The following is an 18,748-nucleotide window of genomic DNA, read 5'->3' as shown; positions in this document are numbered from 1 at the left end:
GGCAAATAGAGAGATGCTGATGCATGCTTTTATTTCCAGTCGTATTGACTATTGCAATGCCCTGCTTTCTGGTCTTCCTAAAAGAAACATCACAAGTCTACAACTTTTACAGAACAACTTTTGCTGCACGTGTGCTGACGAGGACCAGAAGGCAGGCGCATATTACACCGCTTCTAAAATCACTGCATTGGCTCCCTGTATGTTTCAGGATCCATTTGAAGGTTCTCTTAATGGTTTTTAAATGCCTTGGGGGTTGTGGGCCTTCTTATTTTTTCTGAATTTCTTTTACGTTATGAACCCTCGCGGTCCATCAGGTCCTCCAACACCGACCTGTTATGTATTCCCAGCCCATCAGTCATCCGGGAAATATGGATTGTGTGTCCAAACTGGGGATGGATGCTCGTGTGTACACCTTCAGACATCAAGCACATATCCTTGTTCCCATTTGTCATCTTGATTTTTTTGTAAAAGGAGGTCTTGAAAGGCCATGTTTCCACCCAGTTTTGAACAGGGGACCTTTTGCGTGTGAGGCAAACGTGATAACCACTACACTATGGAAACCTGAAGGATGGGGCTTTTAAGGGGACTGGTGAAGTCACAAAGCAGTTGCCAAACAATGAAACATGACGATGTGTCCAAAGTGGGGGCAGATTGACAATTGTCCAAATGGACAAAGATGTCTCCTTTGTAGAGAAAACTGTTCCAGAAATAATGGGCTTTTCTTCAACAAAACAAGACATCACAATCGCGGCTTGAAAGAAACACCTTAGCCACCCTCGGGGTCACTTTGATATCTTGGTGGACTCAACTTGTGCCCTTGGAGTCAATGGTTTGTAACCTCCTCTAACATTGTCTGGATGGCTGGATGTCTGGCCTTTTGAAGAATGAAGCTAAGGTCCTTTCAGCCAGCCAATAAGCCTTTTCAAACTATTTGCCAAGTCACAACATAAACAGGGATTTTTCTGAAAACCGGTCTTGAACCAGGGACCTTTAGAACTTCAGTCTAACGTTCTCCCAAGTGAGTATTTCAGCTTCTAAGGTGGTGTTCTGCTTTTTCAGTCGTGGGTAAAAGTGGGGGCAGGGTGAAGCTGTGTCTGTGCCACGTGTGTTGCTGTGTACCTGGTCCAGTGTGTTCTCAACTTGGGTTGGAATGTCCCCATGCCGGTAACGGGTGGGGAATACAGTCCGTTGATGAGGATAAGAGCTACAGAAAAATGGAAGGATTTCACTGGTTGAAGTCTCCAGCTACCATAAAAACGGTCATAGGCCACAAGCCTGTTCTGAATTCCGCTTTGGCCAATCGACACTACATCAACTCAGCAGCAGTCCTTGTTAGTATAGTGGCCAGTATCTCTGCCTGTCACATGGAAGATTACGCGGTTCGATTCCCAGACGTGGAGTTCCTGTTTTGTGTGTCACGTTGAACCTTGAGCAGGGTTGCGGTTGCAACAACCAGTCCGGGAGAACAAGACCTCTATTCATCTTCTTCTCCAAGTGCTCAGCTGTGTTGTACAATCTGACAGTCCTTTGCTACCAAATCATTCCAGTCGTGGATAATGGAGCTGACAAGGAAAATGACAGCTGTGGGATTTCAACCAGTGGCTCCTGAGCGAAAGGAGCCTTAATCTGGTGCTTCAGACCACTCATCCACCCAACCCAAAACGGTGCCCTGATCAGGAAAAAACTGTGACCTTGTGAGGTTCGCTGACAACGGAGGACACTGAAATGGAGCCGCACAAAGGAGGGTACCTGCACTGTTTACGTGTCCGTCGACCAGGTAGACCGGGATTCGATTGGCGGACTTGGAATTGTTTTCATGTGCAGTGACAGCAGTTCACAGACAGCGCTGAAAGATGACCCGAACCGTTCGACCGAGGACCAAGACAAATCCTATCTCCAGTCAAAACCTAACCAAATGTCAGTTCCCTGACCGGTGTTAGGGTTAAACCCAAAACATTATCACTAACTGTGAAAGAAGACACAAAGACGTGAGATATAGGCTTGCAAGGAGAGTGATCAGAGACTGTTCAGTAACATTCATCCAACCTACTCTGAAAAACAGTCTATGCTCTCCTTCTTTTATTAAAGTTTAGGTGTGCCCTATTACATAGGTCTCAATCGTCTAAGGGAGGGGGAACAGTTCACACGGTTGAGACTGGTTTCAACATCAAGCATATTTTGAGAAAGCAAAGACAGATAGGAGACATCAAGCTTATTTTGAGAAAGCAGAATGTCTCAAGGAGACATCCTGTTATTGAGTGTCTAAAGGAATGTGATGAGTTATGCAAACGTGTGATCTATGTGCATGTAATAGTAACTTGGATAATATGAAGCAAGCTTATTGAATTTGATTACATGATATATACAGCTTTATTCCAACTACCGGGAATCGAACAACGGCCGCGGTGGTGAGAGCACCAAGTCCCAGCCACTAGACAACCAGGGACTGCATCATGTCTGCACTCTGAAAGGCAGAGACTGTGTCGCTTTGACGTACTCCAGCAAAGGAACCAAAATAGTTCTGAGACTGGACCTTCTCTGCCAACACTGCATCAGCAGGGGAATTAGCTCAAATGGTAGAGCGCTCGCATTCTCCATGAACTCCTTTGTTTTTTGATGAAATGTTCCCAAGTAGCGAATACTAATCCGGGCCCCAATCCCGATATCTAGGCCAAATACAGCCATAGGTATCACCCTAAACTGGATTCAGAGTCCAGAGTGCTAACCATTACACCATGGAACCCTTTGTTTTGGATGTGACTGGCACCTTCTGGCGTAACAATGGAGGCTTTGCAAACCAGGACAACAACTTTACTCTCTGATGAGCGTAAAGTATTTTCGGGTACAATCCAGGGGTCTTGTGCTCTCATGGAAATGGCTGTTCTTTTCCAACAGGAGTTGAGATGAAACGTATTCAAATAGACACTCAAATGATCACTCAATCAGAATTACTCCGTTTGCCAATTTCAGACTGCGTGACAAAGACTCAAGTCCAACTCCATTGACAGGGAAGCGGAGGTCCTTCAGACAAGACGGTATTGCCATTCTTTGCTGGCAGACATAACACAAGAAACAGCTTGTCCTTCGAGCCGGACTTGAACCAGCGACCTAGGGATGCCAGCTTGAACCACTACAGTCCTCCGCTCTTCCAACTGAGCTATCGAAGGTCTTGTTGCTTTGGTGCGAATGAGTACAGCCAAGCGTTTGACAGCGTCTTCACTGTGTACTGCTTTCCTTTCCTGAGACGCCGGATCCAGAATCTCTTCGAAGCCGTCCGGAAGTCCTTCTCCATGGCTTCTCCAAACTCCTCCCATGTCAGAGTTTTTGGCTCAGCGAATGCCAAAGCCGCGGACCGCTTGGCCTGTCGGTTCCTGTCAGCTGAAGTCCCATGAGCCAAAAAGGCCCAATAGAACTCCTTCAGCTTGACGGCATCCCTCACCAACGGTATCCACCAACGGGTTCTAGGATTACCGCCACGACAGGCCCTGACCACCTTAGGGCCACTGCCGCCTCGACAATGGAGGCACAGAACATCCCTGCCTCCCTCTGGATCTTGCAGGTCACTGGGAAGATATTTGGCTCGAAGGACCATTTGGTCCCGAACATGAAACTTTTGATCTGAGTGTCCCGGATTCAAGTCCCTGTTCAGGTGACCAGGTCTGAGGTCCTCTTGCAAACGCCTCCTTTGCCCTCAAAATACAAGGACAACACCTTGGTACTTTATGGAAACTACATGAGGAGCCAGGCTTTTAACTGGAACTGGAAAGACTTGCGGCCCCGCACTGTCAGAAGTGGGATTTGAACCCACGCCTCATTAGAGACTGCAACCTGAATGCAGCGCCTTCGACCGCTCGTCCATCCTGACCCTCCAGGTCTTGCTCCTTCTGTTCCCTGAGAAACTAGGTCAGCTGTGGAATTGATCAAACATCAGGATGGCCACATCAATAAAAACAGAACAAAAAATGATATCTAGAGCAGCAAAAGGCCTGATTAGCTCAGTCGGTAGAGCATGAGACTCTTAATCTCATGGTCGTGGGTTCGAGCCCCATATTGGGCGATTCAGCACTTTTATTGATACATCTGAAAGATATCTTTCCTGTTGAAAACTGTTCAACATGCAGAAAACATTTCATTCCAAATACACAAAAACAAGTCTTTTGACCAAAGGCCTGGGGGCTCACTTCGTAGGGCATCAGACTTTAAATCTGAGTGTCAAGAGTTCAAGTCCCTTCAGAGATCAAGCACAAGTCCTTGTTCCTATTTGTCACCTTAACTTTTTTTGTAAAAGAAGGACTTGAATGGCCATGTTTCCACCCAGTTTCGAACTGGGGACCTTTTGCGTGTTAGACAAACGTGATAACCGCTACACTATTGTTAGGGTTAAACCCAAAACATTATCACCCACTGTGAAAGAAGACACAAAGACGTGAGATATAGGCTTGCAAGGAGAGTGATCAGAGACTGTTCAGTAACATTCATCCAACCTACTCTGAAAACAGTCTCTGCTCTCCTTCTTTTTATTAATTAGAGTTTAGGTGTGCCCTATTACATAGGTCTCAATCGTCTAAGGGAGGGGGAACAGTTCACACGGTTGAGACTGGTTTCAACATCAAGCATATTTTGAGAAAGCAAAGACAGATAGGAGACATCAAGCTTATTTTGAGAAAGCAGAATGTCTCAAGGAGACATCCTGTTATTGAGTGTCTAAAGGAATGTGATGAGTTGTGCAAACGTGTGATCTATGTGCATGTAATAGTAACTTAGATAATATGAAGTAAGCTTATTGAATGTGCTTTATTCCAACAATATGTGTTTCAAAAACATTGTGCATTTGGACATTTGCGGGGCTAAGAAAACAGACCACATTAGCAAAACAAAAGAGGTTCGGGTCTAACATTTAAGGGAAGCGCTCTACTATCTGAGGTAATTCCCCTGCTGCTGCAATGTTGGCAGAGAAGGTCCAGTCACAGAACTATTTTGGTTCCTTTGCTGGAGTACGTCAAAGTGACACTGTCTCTGCCTTGCTGAGTGCAGACATAAGGCAGTTCCTGGTGGTCTAGTGGCTAGGATTCGGCGTTCTCACCGCCGTGGCCCGGGTTCGATTCCCGGTCAGGGAATTGACATTTGGGTAGGTTTTGACTGGAGATAGGATTTGTCTTCGGCCTCGGTCGAATGGTCGGGGTCATCTTGAAGCACAAACCGTTGTCATCCTGAAGCGACTGACAACAGAAATATAAACAAAACATGGACACACAATGGACAACACAATAAGACAAGGTCCTCGACTGAGAATGCTGTCAGGACACATGCTGTCACATTAGGGTGAGACAGAGCATTTGTCGGATGCTCAGGGATAGATCCTTGTTAGAATAAAATGTAGATAGAATGAATATAGCATCAGTTATCACCCTTATATCCATTTGCTTAGACAATAGAAAGAGTGTTTGAATGTGCTGAAGAAGAAATGTTCCTGTGACCCTGATCAGAGACCCCCAGCAACCCCCAGGTCCTGGATGTGCCTGGATGCGCCAACCGCAACCCTGCAGATGTTCACGTTTATCCTGCAAGAACGTGTCAAGATAAGAACTCATAAAACAATAAAAGTAATACACACACATACACACACATACACATAGAGAAACAAATACAGCTCGTGCAACTGCCACCACTAGAGTTGCATGACCATGTAGTAGGGACCCCCAAAAGAGAATAAATAAAGAGGAGTTTGAACTGCATACTCAGTGGAGCGGCATGTCACTGGGTATGTGGTTTCACTCTCCTCGCTGCGAGTAACTTTGAATATTGTTGTCTGTCTCTTCTGTATTTCTGCATTTAAGTGTTTTTACAAGTGTCACAGGAGTTTGAACCTGACAACCCACTGACTCACAACGACCTTGCACATCTACACGTGTCAGGGTTCAACATATTGGCCTCTCATGTTACATGGTGTGACTAGGGATGTGGAGTCAGTACTTCAGTCTACGCATTGAACGTCTGCAGCAACTGCACTAAGCCACTTGCTGCCGCTGCCTTTGCTCAGAATGAAGTCACAAGAGTGCCATACAGACTGACTCCTTGAGATAACCAGAGTCCTGTCTCTGAATTTGGACACAGGTCAAGTGGCTGGGCTTGTTGTGGGCGACCTGATGAGACCACCACTCAGCATGTGGCATGTGCGAGAGACTAGTCCGGGCGGGACCGGTGCAACTCATACTTACCTGGCAGGGGAGATACCATGATCAAGAAGGTGGTTCACCCAGGGCGAGGCTCAGCCATTGCACATGGGTTGAGCTGACCTCTGCGAATTCCCCAAATGCGTGAATCTCGACTGCATAATTTGTGGTAGTGGGGGACTGCGTTCGCGCTCTCCCCTTATCCCGTGTTTAAAACAAGAGGCAGGTGCAGCACCGCGCCAAGCTCCTTGGCTTGCGAGTGCAGCCAGACCGTGCAAGAAACGACCAGCCCAGCACTACCAATGCTTGCTGGAAAGGTCTGCCCGTCCACGGGAGACAACCAACCAGCCGTGAGGCCGATCTGCTCTCAGTCAGGAAACCTCAATGAGAAACGGCAACAAGACAGAGAAAGAGCGTCGGCAACCATTTCGATTGATCTGAGTCTAAAGTTCAAGGTTTGCTCGCAGGCAAATTTGAAGCAGCGAGAATGAGCAATCCGCACCTCTGAGTAAGAGTTCATGGTTCTCACCCAAAAAACGATAGCTTGTAGCCGTAATCGTGTTGTTGTTTGTATTCTGTGTTTTGTCTGAGTCACGGCTGGTGTGTGTTGCTTTTTGCTGTTTTCTTGCCTGAAAGGACTTCTCGCTCAGCCAAAGCAAAGCCAGGTAAAAACGTAATCATTTGTACCTTTGTTGGAATAGTTGCATCTTGTGCCTGTAGTGACACTGCCTGCAGTGATGGTTATTTCACCACCACCACCTGCTCATACCCCATTGGAGCAGCAGCAACCACCTCCTGTGTCAAAAAACTCAAACAAAAACCATGTCTGTGCTGTGGCCAACCAAAATGAAAATATCAAGTGGATGGGACATCAACCACGACGTTCATCAACAAGGCCCTGTCAGATAATCTTATTGCTGCAGAAGGTCTGGCAGACCCGAAGATGCCATTTAAAGATTTCAGTCAAACAGACTTCTTCCAGCGAGAGGTGGATGAGACAAGAAAGAGGGTGGAGGAAAAACAGCAGAAGAAGAGAAAGAGGGAGGAATCTCCTCCACCCCCTGTCCGAAAGTGCCTCTGCAGGATGCAGCTGAAGCAGGGCCGGAAAAGCCCCCGCATCCACACTGGCTTCAGAGAAGTACATCTACTGTCCTGCCAAAGTGTTCTCCATCTATAGAGAGCACAGGATGGGAAAAGAGATGAGCTGGAGGGAGTTCCAGGCCTCTCCGTTTTATGAAAAGGAGAAACAAAGGCGGCAAAATAAATGAACAATGTGTATATTCTTTATTCATAACTGCTTACATGTAGATTTTTTTTATTATGATTGAGAGTGTTCTTGAGTGTGGCAACCTGATAAATAAATATTCTTCGTGACATTGCATTGATTTTGTATTTTATTTCAAGCACTGCTATCAATATAAGCCTGATATGAATAGTTTGTAATTATATAGGGATTAATTGGAAAAAAATAATATTGTGGAGAAGAAAACTGTGACTTGACTGCTGGCTTAGACGGGATTCAAATACCTGACTTCATTTCTCCAAAGTCTCTCTGCTTGTCTGACATCTGTCTCGCATCCTGATTGGCTGGCAGCAAATGTCAACAACACAAGCGCGGCCCGGCCAACGCTCTGACCAATTGCACAGAGACTACATCAGCATCACTGCAGTAAGGTTTCAATAAGTTTCTACTTCTGACAGAAATGTGCAAATACTCAAGTGCTGTCCACCTTAACTGTCAGGTGGTCCGTTCTCTTACGTTTCAGGTGTCATTCTGAGTTCTACCCTTTTGCAGGAAAAAGAGCCTTTGTACTTTTTCACATGAACTCTAAAGAAAGGTACAAGCTGATATACACTGCATTGGCTGGGAATTGGACCCGGGCCTCCCTCTTGGCAAGCGAGAATTCTACCACTGAACCACCAATGCCACATGGGTTTGTGCTGTCGGAGAAAAGTGGCTGAGCCTATGCAAAGTGGCGCTGAATGACAAAACATCACAATGTCATACTCTTTGGATTCAAGCACCTTCTGGCGTAACGGGATCCACAACAATCATGTCAGGTGTGGATGCACCGTAGACTCGTTTTTGAAGGGCAAGTGACAAAAAGAGGTACGTGGCTCAAAATTCAGCTGCCAAAGTTTCACGGACCAAGCACCCAGGTACTGCTGGGATTTGAACCCAGGATCTCCTGTTTATTAGACAGGCACTTTCACCAGCTAAGCCATAGTGCCAGCTGAGCATGTCAACCTGGCAATGCTGCCTTTACTCTTCTAGACAGTAACTGCTTGCAACGTTGAGACAACGCCATTTGTCGTGTGTCATTCGGTCAGCAGGTGGGGAATCCCGTATATATTTGGCACCGATACAAAGGGTTTACCTATTGGGAAGAATGTAAGGGCTCTCCAAAAGAGTCCAACATAAGTGTCACACGAGGGTCTGGAAATGGTCCCTGGGACTGACACAAATAACTAGGTTGTTAATCTGGACTAACATAACATAATACCCACATGGGAAACAAAACGCAGAGTGTGTGAATGCCTTTTAAAAAGTGGCCTCTGGAGGGTCAGGGTGGCCGAGTGGTCGAAGGCACTGCCTTCAGATTGCAGTCTCGAATGAGGCGTGGGTTCGAATCCCACTAGTGACAGCTTCTTGCATCTTGAAGTGGCTTCACCCTTCATTCTAGAGTGGCCGAGGCTGTTACTCCTGGGCAGTAAACCAGGGGTGCTTTTCAAAATGTCTGCTGCTGAAAAGTGTACAAAGAAGACCTTTCTCCTTTCTCCATTTCTCCTGAAAACAGGCTTTGTATCTCAACATGACCTCTGATAAAAAAAGTATGGAAATACCAGTAGAGGACTGCTGGAATTGGAACCAATGAGCCCCTCTTTGCTAGGCATGTAATTTGACCAACTAAAGCATCGTGCCTGTGAAGCATGCAAACTTGACTTGAATGGTGCCTTTAGTAGAAAAGGAAATCCTGTGCATCTGGCATGGACACAAAAACAGTTCACCAATGGGGAAACATGTTCATACAAGGGAGGGAGACCAAAGTGTCAATTGTCACCAGCGAAACACCCTCGAGAGGTAAACAAAACAGCATGTCAAAGCAGAGCGTCAACAATCCTCTCAGTCACCAAGACTGCAAGGAGCAGATCAATGGGGGCAGTGGACCCCATTATCCTCTACCCAAAATTTAGACCACGAGTGCAGAGAATGCGGACCGTGAAGGAACAACAAAAGCCCCCGTCGACAACACCCTGCCCCTCATAACCCCCCGGCCCCATAACTAACAGCGCAGAACCCAGTGAACTGCGAAACACCCCCATCAAGGCAACCAACCGACCAGGTAAAGGTAAAGAAAACAGCATGGCACAGAGAATGCGGTCTGTTAAGGATGAGTTAGTCGATTTTAGCTGAAAACATTTGATGCAATGGTGTCCTGTGGTCGATTAGCTCAGTTGGTCAGAGCGTGGTGCTAATAAAGCCACAGTCATGGGTTCATTGGAGGAAGGAAAGAAATCGGGGCACAAACACCAGTCATGTTCTCGGTCGGTAACCTATCACTCACGTCGGGTCCACCGCACCACTACCAGAGGTCAGCCCTGAGGAGCGACCAGAAGAAGGCATCCACCAGTAAGGTAGAATTACACTAAGAGGTATTAATGCCGGGTTGTACAAATCGGGAACCTGTGGACATAAATTTACCGTTCGCCACTGTGCTGCTGAATATAAGCTTACCTTTGACATCTGTAACCTCGGGGTGCGCGAATGGCCTACAATTAGCCAATAAAACAAAGGATTCCTTGTAGAATTTAGGCAATCGATCCCGCTACCTCTCACATGCAAAGCAAGCGCTATACCATTTGAGCTAATTCCCCTGCTTTTCCTGAATTGGCAGAGAAGGTCCAGTCTCAGAACTATATTGGTTCTTGAATTAACTCAGAGCAAATGACTACTGGATCGTGGGAGGGAGCAAAGCAGTGGCTCAACATATTTGACAGTGCATCCCATGCCAGAAAGCTCGAGGAGCCACAGAGGAACAAAAGATGGCTGACTTACCTCAAGACCACATTGAGCCTTCTCCACCAATTACCTATGGTGGCATGGATTGTTTTGGCCCCTTTCACACAAAACAAGGGCGTGAAGAACAAAAACAGTACAGTCTACTATTCACTTGTCTATGTTCTGGAGGTGTTCACATAGAGATGCTGGAGGACTTGACCACTGACTCATTCATAAATGCCCCAAGATGCTTCATTGCCATCAGAGGTGCTGTTTGGCACATCCGATCAGATCAGGGAACATACTTAGTTTGAACTAAAAATGAAATGGAAAAGTCTCTAAAGGAAATAAACACAGAAAGAGTAACAGAATACCTGGCAGACAAGCAATGCAACTTTGTTATAAATGCAAGCCATATGGGAGGTGTTTGGGAGCGCCAGATCAGAACCATCAAAAGCGTGCTCATTTCAGTCCTAGCAAACAGTGCTGGCAGGTTGAGTGACAGTTCCTTGAGAACCTTTCTTTAGGAAGCCATGTCTGTTGTGAATAATCACCCTCTTACTGTGGACAATGTAAACAGCCCATGTGTCTGGAACCGCTGACACCTAACCACCTGATTACCATGTAGTCATTTATTCCCATGCCACCACGTGTTTCCAAAATGGCACTGCGGACGGCTGCCTTGGTGTGTTGGTCCTCCAGCACCTGGACTCCGCAGGAACCTATGCTAGGATCCTGTTTGTGGACTTCAGCTCCGCCTTCAACACCATCCTCCCAACTCTGCTCCAGGAGAAGTTCTCCCAGCTGTGCGTGCCTGACTCCACCTGCAGGTGGATTACAGACTTCCTGTCTGACAGGAAACAGTGCGTGAAGCTGGGGAAACACATCTCAGATACAAAAACCGTCAGCACCTGATCCCCCCAGGGCTGCGTTCTTTCTCCTTTGCTCTTCTCCCTGTACACAAACAGTTGCACCTCCAGTCACCAGTCTGTCAAGCTCCCGAAGTCTGCGGACGACACCACCCTCATCGGACTCATCTCTGACGGCGACAAGTTTGCCTACAGGTGAGAGGTTGACCATCTGGTGACTTGGTGCAACCTGAACAACCTGGAGCTCAACGCCCTAAAAACAGTGGTGATGGTTGTGGACAACAGGAAGAACTCAGCCTCTCCTGTCCCCATCACCCTCTGTGAGTCTACGATTGACATTGTGGAGTCCTTCTGCATCCTGGGTACCATCATCTCCCAGGACCTCCAGTGGGAGCCGAACATCAGCTCCCTCATCAAGAAGGCACAGCAGAGGATGTACTTCCTACGTTCCTATGGCAGCTGAAGAAATTCATCCTGCCAAAGACAATGTTGGTGCACTTCTACAGCTCCATCATTGAGTCCATCCTCACCTCCTGCAATCTCCCGTCCCTCCAGGATCTGTACGCCTCCAGGACCCTAAGGCGTGCAGAAAAGGATTGTGGCCAATCCTTCTCAACCCGGACACAGTCTCTTTGAGAGGAGGCTGCGGCCCATCAGGACCAAAACCTCACGCCACAAGAACAGTTTCTTCCCGTCTGCTGTCAGCCTCATCAACAAGTCCCGGAACCCCCCCCCCCCCCCCCCCCCCCCCCCCGACACTGTTCACACCCCACCTCTGCCTCATCCTGCCACTTTGACACTCTATATGCGTTAAATTAACGCTCAGTTTGGACTCTTAGGAAAAACAATCAGACTGCAGTTCCGGAACAACAAACAAAAAACAGACCGTGTACATATATTTATACTGTATATTTTGTATTTTCATTTTTTAATAGATGTGTCTGCACCTACTTCACCAAAACAAATCCCCAGTCGAGGTCAGCAGGCCCCGTCTCCACTGTAAACAGTGTGGACTGGGCAATGCTTCCCTTTTCGGAGGGTCCGGACGGTTTGCCAGAACCCCTTCGAGGCCGACCAAAAGTCGTGCTCCATGGCCTCACCGAATTCCTCCCACATCCGAGTTTTTGCCTCGACAACCGCCAAAGCCGTGAACCGTTTGGCCTGACAGTACCTGTCAGCTGCTTCCGGAGTCCCACAAGCCATCAATGCTCGATAGGACTCCTTCTTCAGCTTGATGGCGGCCCTGACCTCTGGTGTCCACCATCGGGTTCGGGGCCTGCCGCCACGACTGGCATCGACCGCCTTGCGGCCGCAGCTCCGCTCAGCCAACTCAGCAATGGAGGCACGGAATATGGCCCATTCGGACTCAATATCCCGGTCCTCCCCCGGGATGCAGGCGAAGCTCTGCCAGAGGTGAGAGTTGAAGACTCGACGAACGGGAGACTCTGCCAGACGTTCCCAGCACACCCTCACTACTCGTTTGGGTCTACCAGGTCTGTCCAGCATCCTCCCCCGCCATCTAATCCAACTCATCACCAGGTGGTGATCAGTTGACAGCTCAGCCCCTCTCTTCACCCGCCTGTCCAGAACATGCGGACGCAGGTCTGATGACAAGACTGCAAAGTCGATCATAGACCTGCAGCCAAGGGTGTCCTGGTGCCAAGTGCACTTATGGACATCCCAGAATTTCTAGGCGCAGCCAAGGTGTTGAGGGAATCTGTTTCAGGGGCCTTAGAATCTCATCGCTGCTATTTGCAGATGACGTGGTTCTTATGGCCTCTACGGGCTGTGACCTTCAGCGCTTACTGGGACGGTTTGCATCTGAGTGCGAAGCGTCTGGGATGAGACTCAGTACCTCCAAATCAGAGGCCGTGGTTCTCAGTCGTAAAAGGGTGGAGTGCTCCCTCCGGGTTGGGAATGAGGTCCTACCCCAGGTGGAGGAGTTTAGGTATCTTAGGTATGGTCACGAGTGAGGGACAGTGGGAGCGTGAGGTCGACAGACGGATCGGCGCAGCCTCGGCAGTAATGCGGTCGCTGTAACGGACCGTCGTGGTTAAAAAAGCTTTCAATTTACCGGTCGATCTACGTATGTTCCCACCCTCACCTATGGTCATGAGCTTTGGGTCATGACCGAAAGAATGACATCTCGGATACAGGCGGCTGAAATGAGTTTCCTCCGTAGGGTAGCTGGACTCACCCTAAGACATAGGGTGAGGAGCTCAGTCATCCGGGAGGGCTCAGAGTAGAGCCGCTTCTCCTTCACATCGAGAGGAGTCAGTTGAGGTTGCTCGGGCATCTAGGCCGGATGCCTCCCGGACGCCTCCCTGGTGAGGTGTTCCGGGCATACCCAGCCGGGAAAAGGCCCCGGGGCAGACCTAGGACACGCTGGAGGGATTATGTCTCACAGCTGGCCTGGGAACACCTTGGTGTCCTCCCGGTGGAGATGGAGGAGGTTGCCGGGGACCGGGAAATCTGGGCTTCCCTACTAAGACTGCTGCCCCCCGCGACCTGGACCTGGATAAGCGGAGGAAAATGGATGGATGGATGGATGGACTTGTATACTAAAATGAGATGGAGATAATTGCAATATTTGTCGGAATAGTTCTGGAACAAATGGTGGAAGGAGTATCTGACCAACACTGCTCTGAGACAAAGATGGCATACGCCAAGAAGAAACATGCAAGTTGGAGATGTGGTGATCGTCAAAGAGGAGGAGATTCCCCGAAACGAATGGAAACTGGCTGGGATTTTTCAAGTCCATAAGAGTGACAATGGACTAGTGAGGACAGTTACGGTGTTTCACGATGCTTCAATGTCCCGCAATGGCGTGTGAATGCACTCAAGAGCAATAAATGCATCGAGAACAGCAGTAAAGGAAGCGTGAACTCTTTACTGGACCAGGTCAGCTAAGTAACAAAGACCATACATCTGCAAGCTCTTCAAAGGACACGTAAAGAGTACAGCCATAGCAGAGGATGGTTTCGATCCATCGACCTCTGGGTTATGGGCCCAGCACGCTACCGCTGCGCCACTCTGCTGCTGACATCTGTACAAGTACCCAGCTTTGTGCGGCTCCTTTTGAGTGTCCTCTGTTGTCAGTGAACCTCACAAGGTCACAGTTTTTTTTCCTGATCAGGGCACCGTTTTAGGTTGGGTGGATGAGTGATCGAAAGCGCCAGATTAAGGTTCCTTACGCTCAGGAGGCACTGGTTGAAATCCCACGGCTGGCATTTTCCTGGTCAGCTCCATTATCCACGACTGGAATGATTTGGCAGCAAAAGACTGTCAGATTGTACAAGACACCTGAACACCTTGAGAAGAAGATTAAGAGAGGTTTTGTTCTAATGAGAAGGGTTTGTTTGTTGACATTGTGACATACAAAAGAGGTACTCCCCGTCGGGGAATCAAACCCCAGTCTCCCGCGAGCAGGCCTTTTTCTGCTTAACCTGGCCTTTTTGATCAAATCCACAGCTGACCGAGTTTCTCGGGGAACACAAGAAGCGAGAGGTTCAGTCATCACTGGGAACTTTGAAAGTGTAGTCACCTTAAGTAAGGTCTGCTTTGGTGAACTTCAGAGGCATCATGACCAGTCTGCATCAAAACATTATCAGGTTTCTGGCATTGATTCTTAATTCAGTTGCCATCCCTGATCGATGGTAATGGTAATGGTAATCATGCCCGCGTGGCAGGCGAGTCTCTTTACTTGTCTGACGTCAGTGTCGCATCCTGATTGGCTGGCAGCAAATGTCAACAAACTGCAAAGTGGCGCTGAATGACAAAACATCACAATCACAACACACACACGGGATGCCAGGGGAGGCCGAGTACTAACAGAGCTGAGCGAGAGGGCATAAGAAAAAAATTTGTGACCTTGTGGTGGTTACCCGACAGCACCAAGGATATGGTGCGCGTCTGATGCGTAATGCATGCCAGGTGATGTTCATCTAGCGAGCGGACATTCTTGTGGGGGACAAGCTCAACAGTAGGAATGTTGAGAGAACTGACGAGTCCGCTATCAATGAAGTTCTCGTCCGCCCCAGAGTCAATTAATGCTGTGGTAGGAGAAGCTTGCCCCGCCCAGGATATCGTAGCTTCCACCTGAAGTCGGCCCACCAAAGCGGATGACGCAGCCGGTGTGGTTGGAGCGGGCAGTGCCAGCAGCTGGGGAATATCCCTGGTGGAGGAAGAGCGTTGGCGTGCTGGGCGAACTGGACAGCGGGAAATTGTGTGTAGGACTCCCACAGTACAGGCACAGCCACAGGCGTGGACGGTGACTCCTCTCCGCTGACGAAAGGCGACTGGCTCCCAGTTGCATGGGGACAACACTCCCGACGTCATCAGACGGCGCTCCACTGCTGGAGCAGGGAGGGAGGAGTGGTGCCGGAAGAGCCCCAGGAGGAGGGATTTGGAGCCGACGTGTGGGTCGGAGAGGCTCCGCCCTCTGCTGTGTGCTGCGCTCCCGCAGCCGGTTGTCGAGTCGATTGGATAGCGACAGAGAGCGGCTGGAATGACAAGGCGCTGCGGAGCGCATATTGGGCGAGTGTTAGAATAAAATGTAGATAGAGGTATTATTTTGTTAGTTATCACCCTTATATCCATTTGCTTAGACAATAGAAAGTGTTTGAATGTGCTGAAGAAGGAATGTTCCCGTGACCCTAATCAGAGACCCTCAGCGACCCCCAGGTCCTGGAGGTGCTTGGATGCACCAACAGCGACTCTGCAGATGCTCATGTTAATCCTGCAAGAATGTGTTAAGATAAGAACTCATAAAACATTAAAAGTAATTGCTCTCACCTACACACACACATAGACAAACAAATACAGCTCGTGCAACTGCCTTCTCCCCCCCCCCTTAGAGTTTCACGACCGTGTAGTAGGGACCCCCGAAAGAGAATAAAAGAAGAGGAGTGTGAACTGCATATTCAGAGTGGAGCGGCATGTCACTGGGTATGTGGTTTCACTCTCCTCTCCTGTCTCTTCTGTATTTCTGTATTTAAGTGTTTTTACAAGTGTCACAGGAGTTTGAACCTGACACTTACTCTACAAATCAGTGGTAACCGTGGATCAGGATGAGGTCCCCAAACGACGCCAATGTCTGTGACAGCTGATGTTAAGGATCAGCTGATCAGAAGATACTTGGTTTGTGTGCGGGGCCACAAGTCTTTCCAGTTCCAGTTAAAAGCCAGGCTCCTCATGTAGTTTCCACAAAGTACCAAGGGATTGTCCTGTTGCCCTCGTATTTTGAGGGCAAAAAGGAGGCGTTTGCAAGTGGACCTCAGACCTGGTCACCTGAACAGGGACTTGAATCCCGGACACTCAGATCAAACGTTTCATGTTCAGGTGACCGGCTCAACCTTTGTCGTGTCTGACCATGAACTCTTTTTGTCCAGAAGATATTTGGATTGTCCATGCGGGTAGTTTAAGACCTCAGTCCATCTTGGGGGTGGACATTTCGGGACTGGGGCCTCTTCATCTCTGCAAGCCCTCGGTGGAATTGTCGGGGTCACCTTGATGCGCTACTTGAGAACAATAAATCACGTACTGGGTTTCTTCACTATTCCATGATAAGAGACCAATCTAGAGAACGCGGCCAGGATTAGGTTTGGTGTATTTGTCTGACGCTGGGGGATAGATCCTGGACTCATTTCCGATCCCACATCTCTTTTACAAAATACAAAGTATTCCTTGGAGAATGCAGGTATCGACTCTGCTACTTCTCGCATGCTAAGCAAGCACTTTACCATTTGAGGTAATTCCCCTGGTTTGGGGTATTTGTGGGATGCTAAGGGGTACATCCAATCCCGACATCTCTTCTACAAAAGGCAAAGAGCTCCTTGGAGACTGCGGGCATTGATCCCACAACAAGACAAGACAAGGTGCTAGAGGGGAGAATGCAGTTAGGACTGGGTTTAGGTTAGGACTGGGTTTAGGGTGATACCGATGGCTGTGTTTGGCCTAGATATCAGGATTGGGGCCCGGATTAGTATTCGCTACTTGGGAACATTTCATCAAAAAAACAAAAGAGTTTATGGAGAATGCGGGCATTGATCCCGCTACCTCTCACATGCTAAGCGAGCGCTCTACCATTTGAGCTAATTCCCCTGCGGATGCAGCGTTGGCAGAGACGGTCCAGTCTCAGAACTATTTTGGTTCCTTTGCTGGAGTACGTCAAAGCGACACAGTCTCTACCTATCAGAGTGCAGCCATGATGCAGTCCCTGGTGGTCTAGTGGCTGGGACTTGGTGCTCTCACCGCCGCGGCCGTTGTTTTATTCCCGGTCAGGGAACTGACATTTGGTTAGGTTTTGAGTGGAGATAGGATTTGTCTTAGTCCTCGGTTTTTTCCTGATCAGGGCACCGTTTTGGGTTGTGTGGATGAGTGGTCTAAAGAACCAGATTAAGGCTCCTTTCGCTCAGGAGCCACTGGTTGAAATCCCACAGCTGTCATTTTCCTGGTCAGGTCCATTATCCACGACTGGAATGATTTGGTAGCAAAGGACTGTCAGATTGTACAACACAGCTGAGCACTTGGAGAAGAAGATGGATAGAGGTCTTGTTCTCCCGGACTGGTTGTTGCAACCGCAACCCTGCTCAAGGTTCAACGTGACATACAAAAAAGGAACTCCCCGTCTGGGAATCAAACCGCGCAATCTTCCATGTGACAGGCGGAGATACTGGCCACTATACTAACAAGGACTGCTGATGTCGTGTCGATTGGCCAAAGCGGGATTCAGAACAGGCTTGTGGCCCATGACCGTTTTTATGGTAGCTGGAGACTTCAACCAGTGAAATCCTTCCCATTTTCTGTAGCTCTTATCCTCATCAACGGACTGTATTCCCCACCCGTTACCAGCATGGGGACATTCCAACCCAAGATGAGAACACACTGGACCAGGTACACAGCAACATACGTGGCACAGACACAGCTTCACCCTGCCCCCGCTTTTACCCCCGACTGAAAAAGCAGAACACCACCTAAGAAGCTGAAATACTCACTTTGGAGAACGTTAGACTGAAGTTCTAAAGGTCCCTGGTTCAAGCCCGGTTTTCAGAACAATCCCTATTTATTTTGTGACTTGGCAAATAGTTTGAAAATGCTTATTGGCTGGCTGAAAGGACCTTAACTTCATTCTTCAAAAGGCCAGACATCCAGCCATCCAGACAAGGTTAGAGGAGGTTACACTTAATCCAAATTCTGTCAATAGTGGCATTCTCAGCCACAACCTCAATGAGACGCCGTAGAACGCTCGGCCGTACTCACTAGCCTCAGAACAGCAAGACCTTCGATAGCTCAGTTGGAAGAGCGGCGTACTGAAGTGGTTCAAGCTGGCATCCTTATGTAGCTGGTTCAAGTCTGGCTCGAAGGACAATCCCTTTGCTCATGTTATGTCTGCCAGGAAAAAATGGCAATACCGTCTTGTCTGAAGGACCTCCGCTTCCCTGTCGATGGAGTTGGACTTGAGTCTTTGTCACGCAGTCTGAAATTGGCAAACTGAGAAATTCTGATAGAGTGATCAATGCAGTTTGTCTATTTGAATACATTTCATCTCAACTCCTGTTGGAAAAGGACAGCCATTTCCGTGAGAGCACAAGACCCCTGGATTGTACCCAAAAATACTTTGTGCTCATCAAAGAGGAAAGTTGGTGTCCTGGTTTGCAAAGCCTCCATTGTTACGCCAGAAGGTGCCAGTCACATCCAAAACAAAG

The 18,748-nt window shown here is 48.3% G+C and overlaps 7 non-coding genes across 7 annotated transcripts; 3 read left to right on the top strand and 4 right to left on the bottom strand.

Moving 5' to 3' along the window:
• Positions 1–488: 488 nt before the first annotated feature.
• On the bottom strand, positions 489–561 carry trnav-cac (transfer RNA valine (anticodon CAC)). Its single transcript has one exon. It is a non-coding gene; the product is annotated as a tRNA-Val (tRNA).
• A 2,519-nt stretch (positions 562–3,080) lies between these two features.
• trnay-gua (transfer RNA tyrosine (anticodon GUA)) lies at positions 3,081–3,167 on the bottom strand. Its single transcript is given in 2 exon segments — positions 3,081–3,116; positions 3,131–3,167. It is a non-coding gene; the product is annotated as a tRNA-Tyr (tRNA).
• Positions 3,168–3,783: 616 nt separating this feature from the next.
• On the bottom strand, positions 3,784–3,865 carry trnal-cag (transfer RNA leucine (anticodon CAG)). The gene has a single exon. It is a non-coding gene; the product is annotated as a tRNA-Leu (tRNA).
• Positions 3,866–3,984: 119 nt separating this feature from the next.
• Positions 3,985–4,057, top strand: trnak-cuu (transfer RNA lysine (anticodon CUU)). Its single transcript has one exon. It is a non-coding gene; the product is annotated as a tRNA-Lys (tRNA).
• A 988-nt stretch (positions 4,058–5,045) lies between these two features.
• On the top strand, positions 5,046–5,117 carry trnae-cuc (transfer RNA glutamic acid (anticodon CUC)). The gene has a single exon. It is a non-coding gene; the product is annotated as a tRNA-Glu (tRNA).
• Positions 5,118–6,210: 1,093 nt separating this feature from the next.
• Positions 6,211–6,374, top strand: LOC131119545 (U1 spliceosomal RNA). The gene has a single exon (XR_009126358.1). It is a non-coding gene; the product is annotated as a U1 spliceosomal RNA (small nuclear RNA).
• Positions 6,375–14,008: 7,634 nt separating this feature from the next.
• trnam-cau (transfer RNA methionine (anticodon CAU)) lies at positions 14,009–14,080 on the bottom strand. The gene has a single exon. It is a non-coding gene; the product is annotated as a tRNA-Met (tRNA).
• Between the last annotated feature and the right edge of the window lie 4,668 nt (positions 14,081–18,748).

This window comes from Doryrhamphus excisus, unplaced genomic scaffold (assembly GCF_030265055.1).
Source record: "Doryrhamphus excisus isolate RoL2022-K1 unplaced genomic scaffold, RoL_Dexc_1.0 HiC_scaffold_27, whole genome shotgun sequence".
Classification (NCBI taxonomy): Eukaryota; Metazoa; Chordata; class Actinopteri; order Syngnathiformes; family Syngnathidae; genus Doryrhamphus; species Doryrhamphus excisus.
The sequence above is the reverse complement of the archived record's forward strand: the minus strand, read 5'-3'. Positions and strand labels throughout refer to the sequence as shown.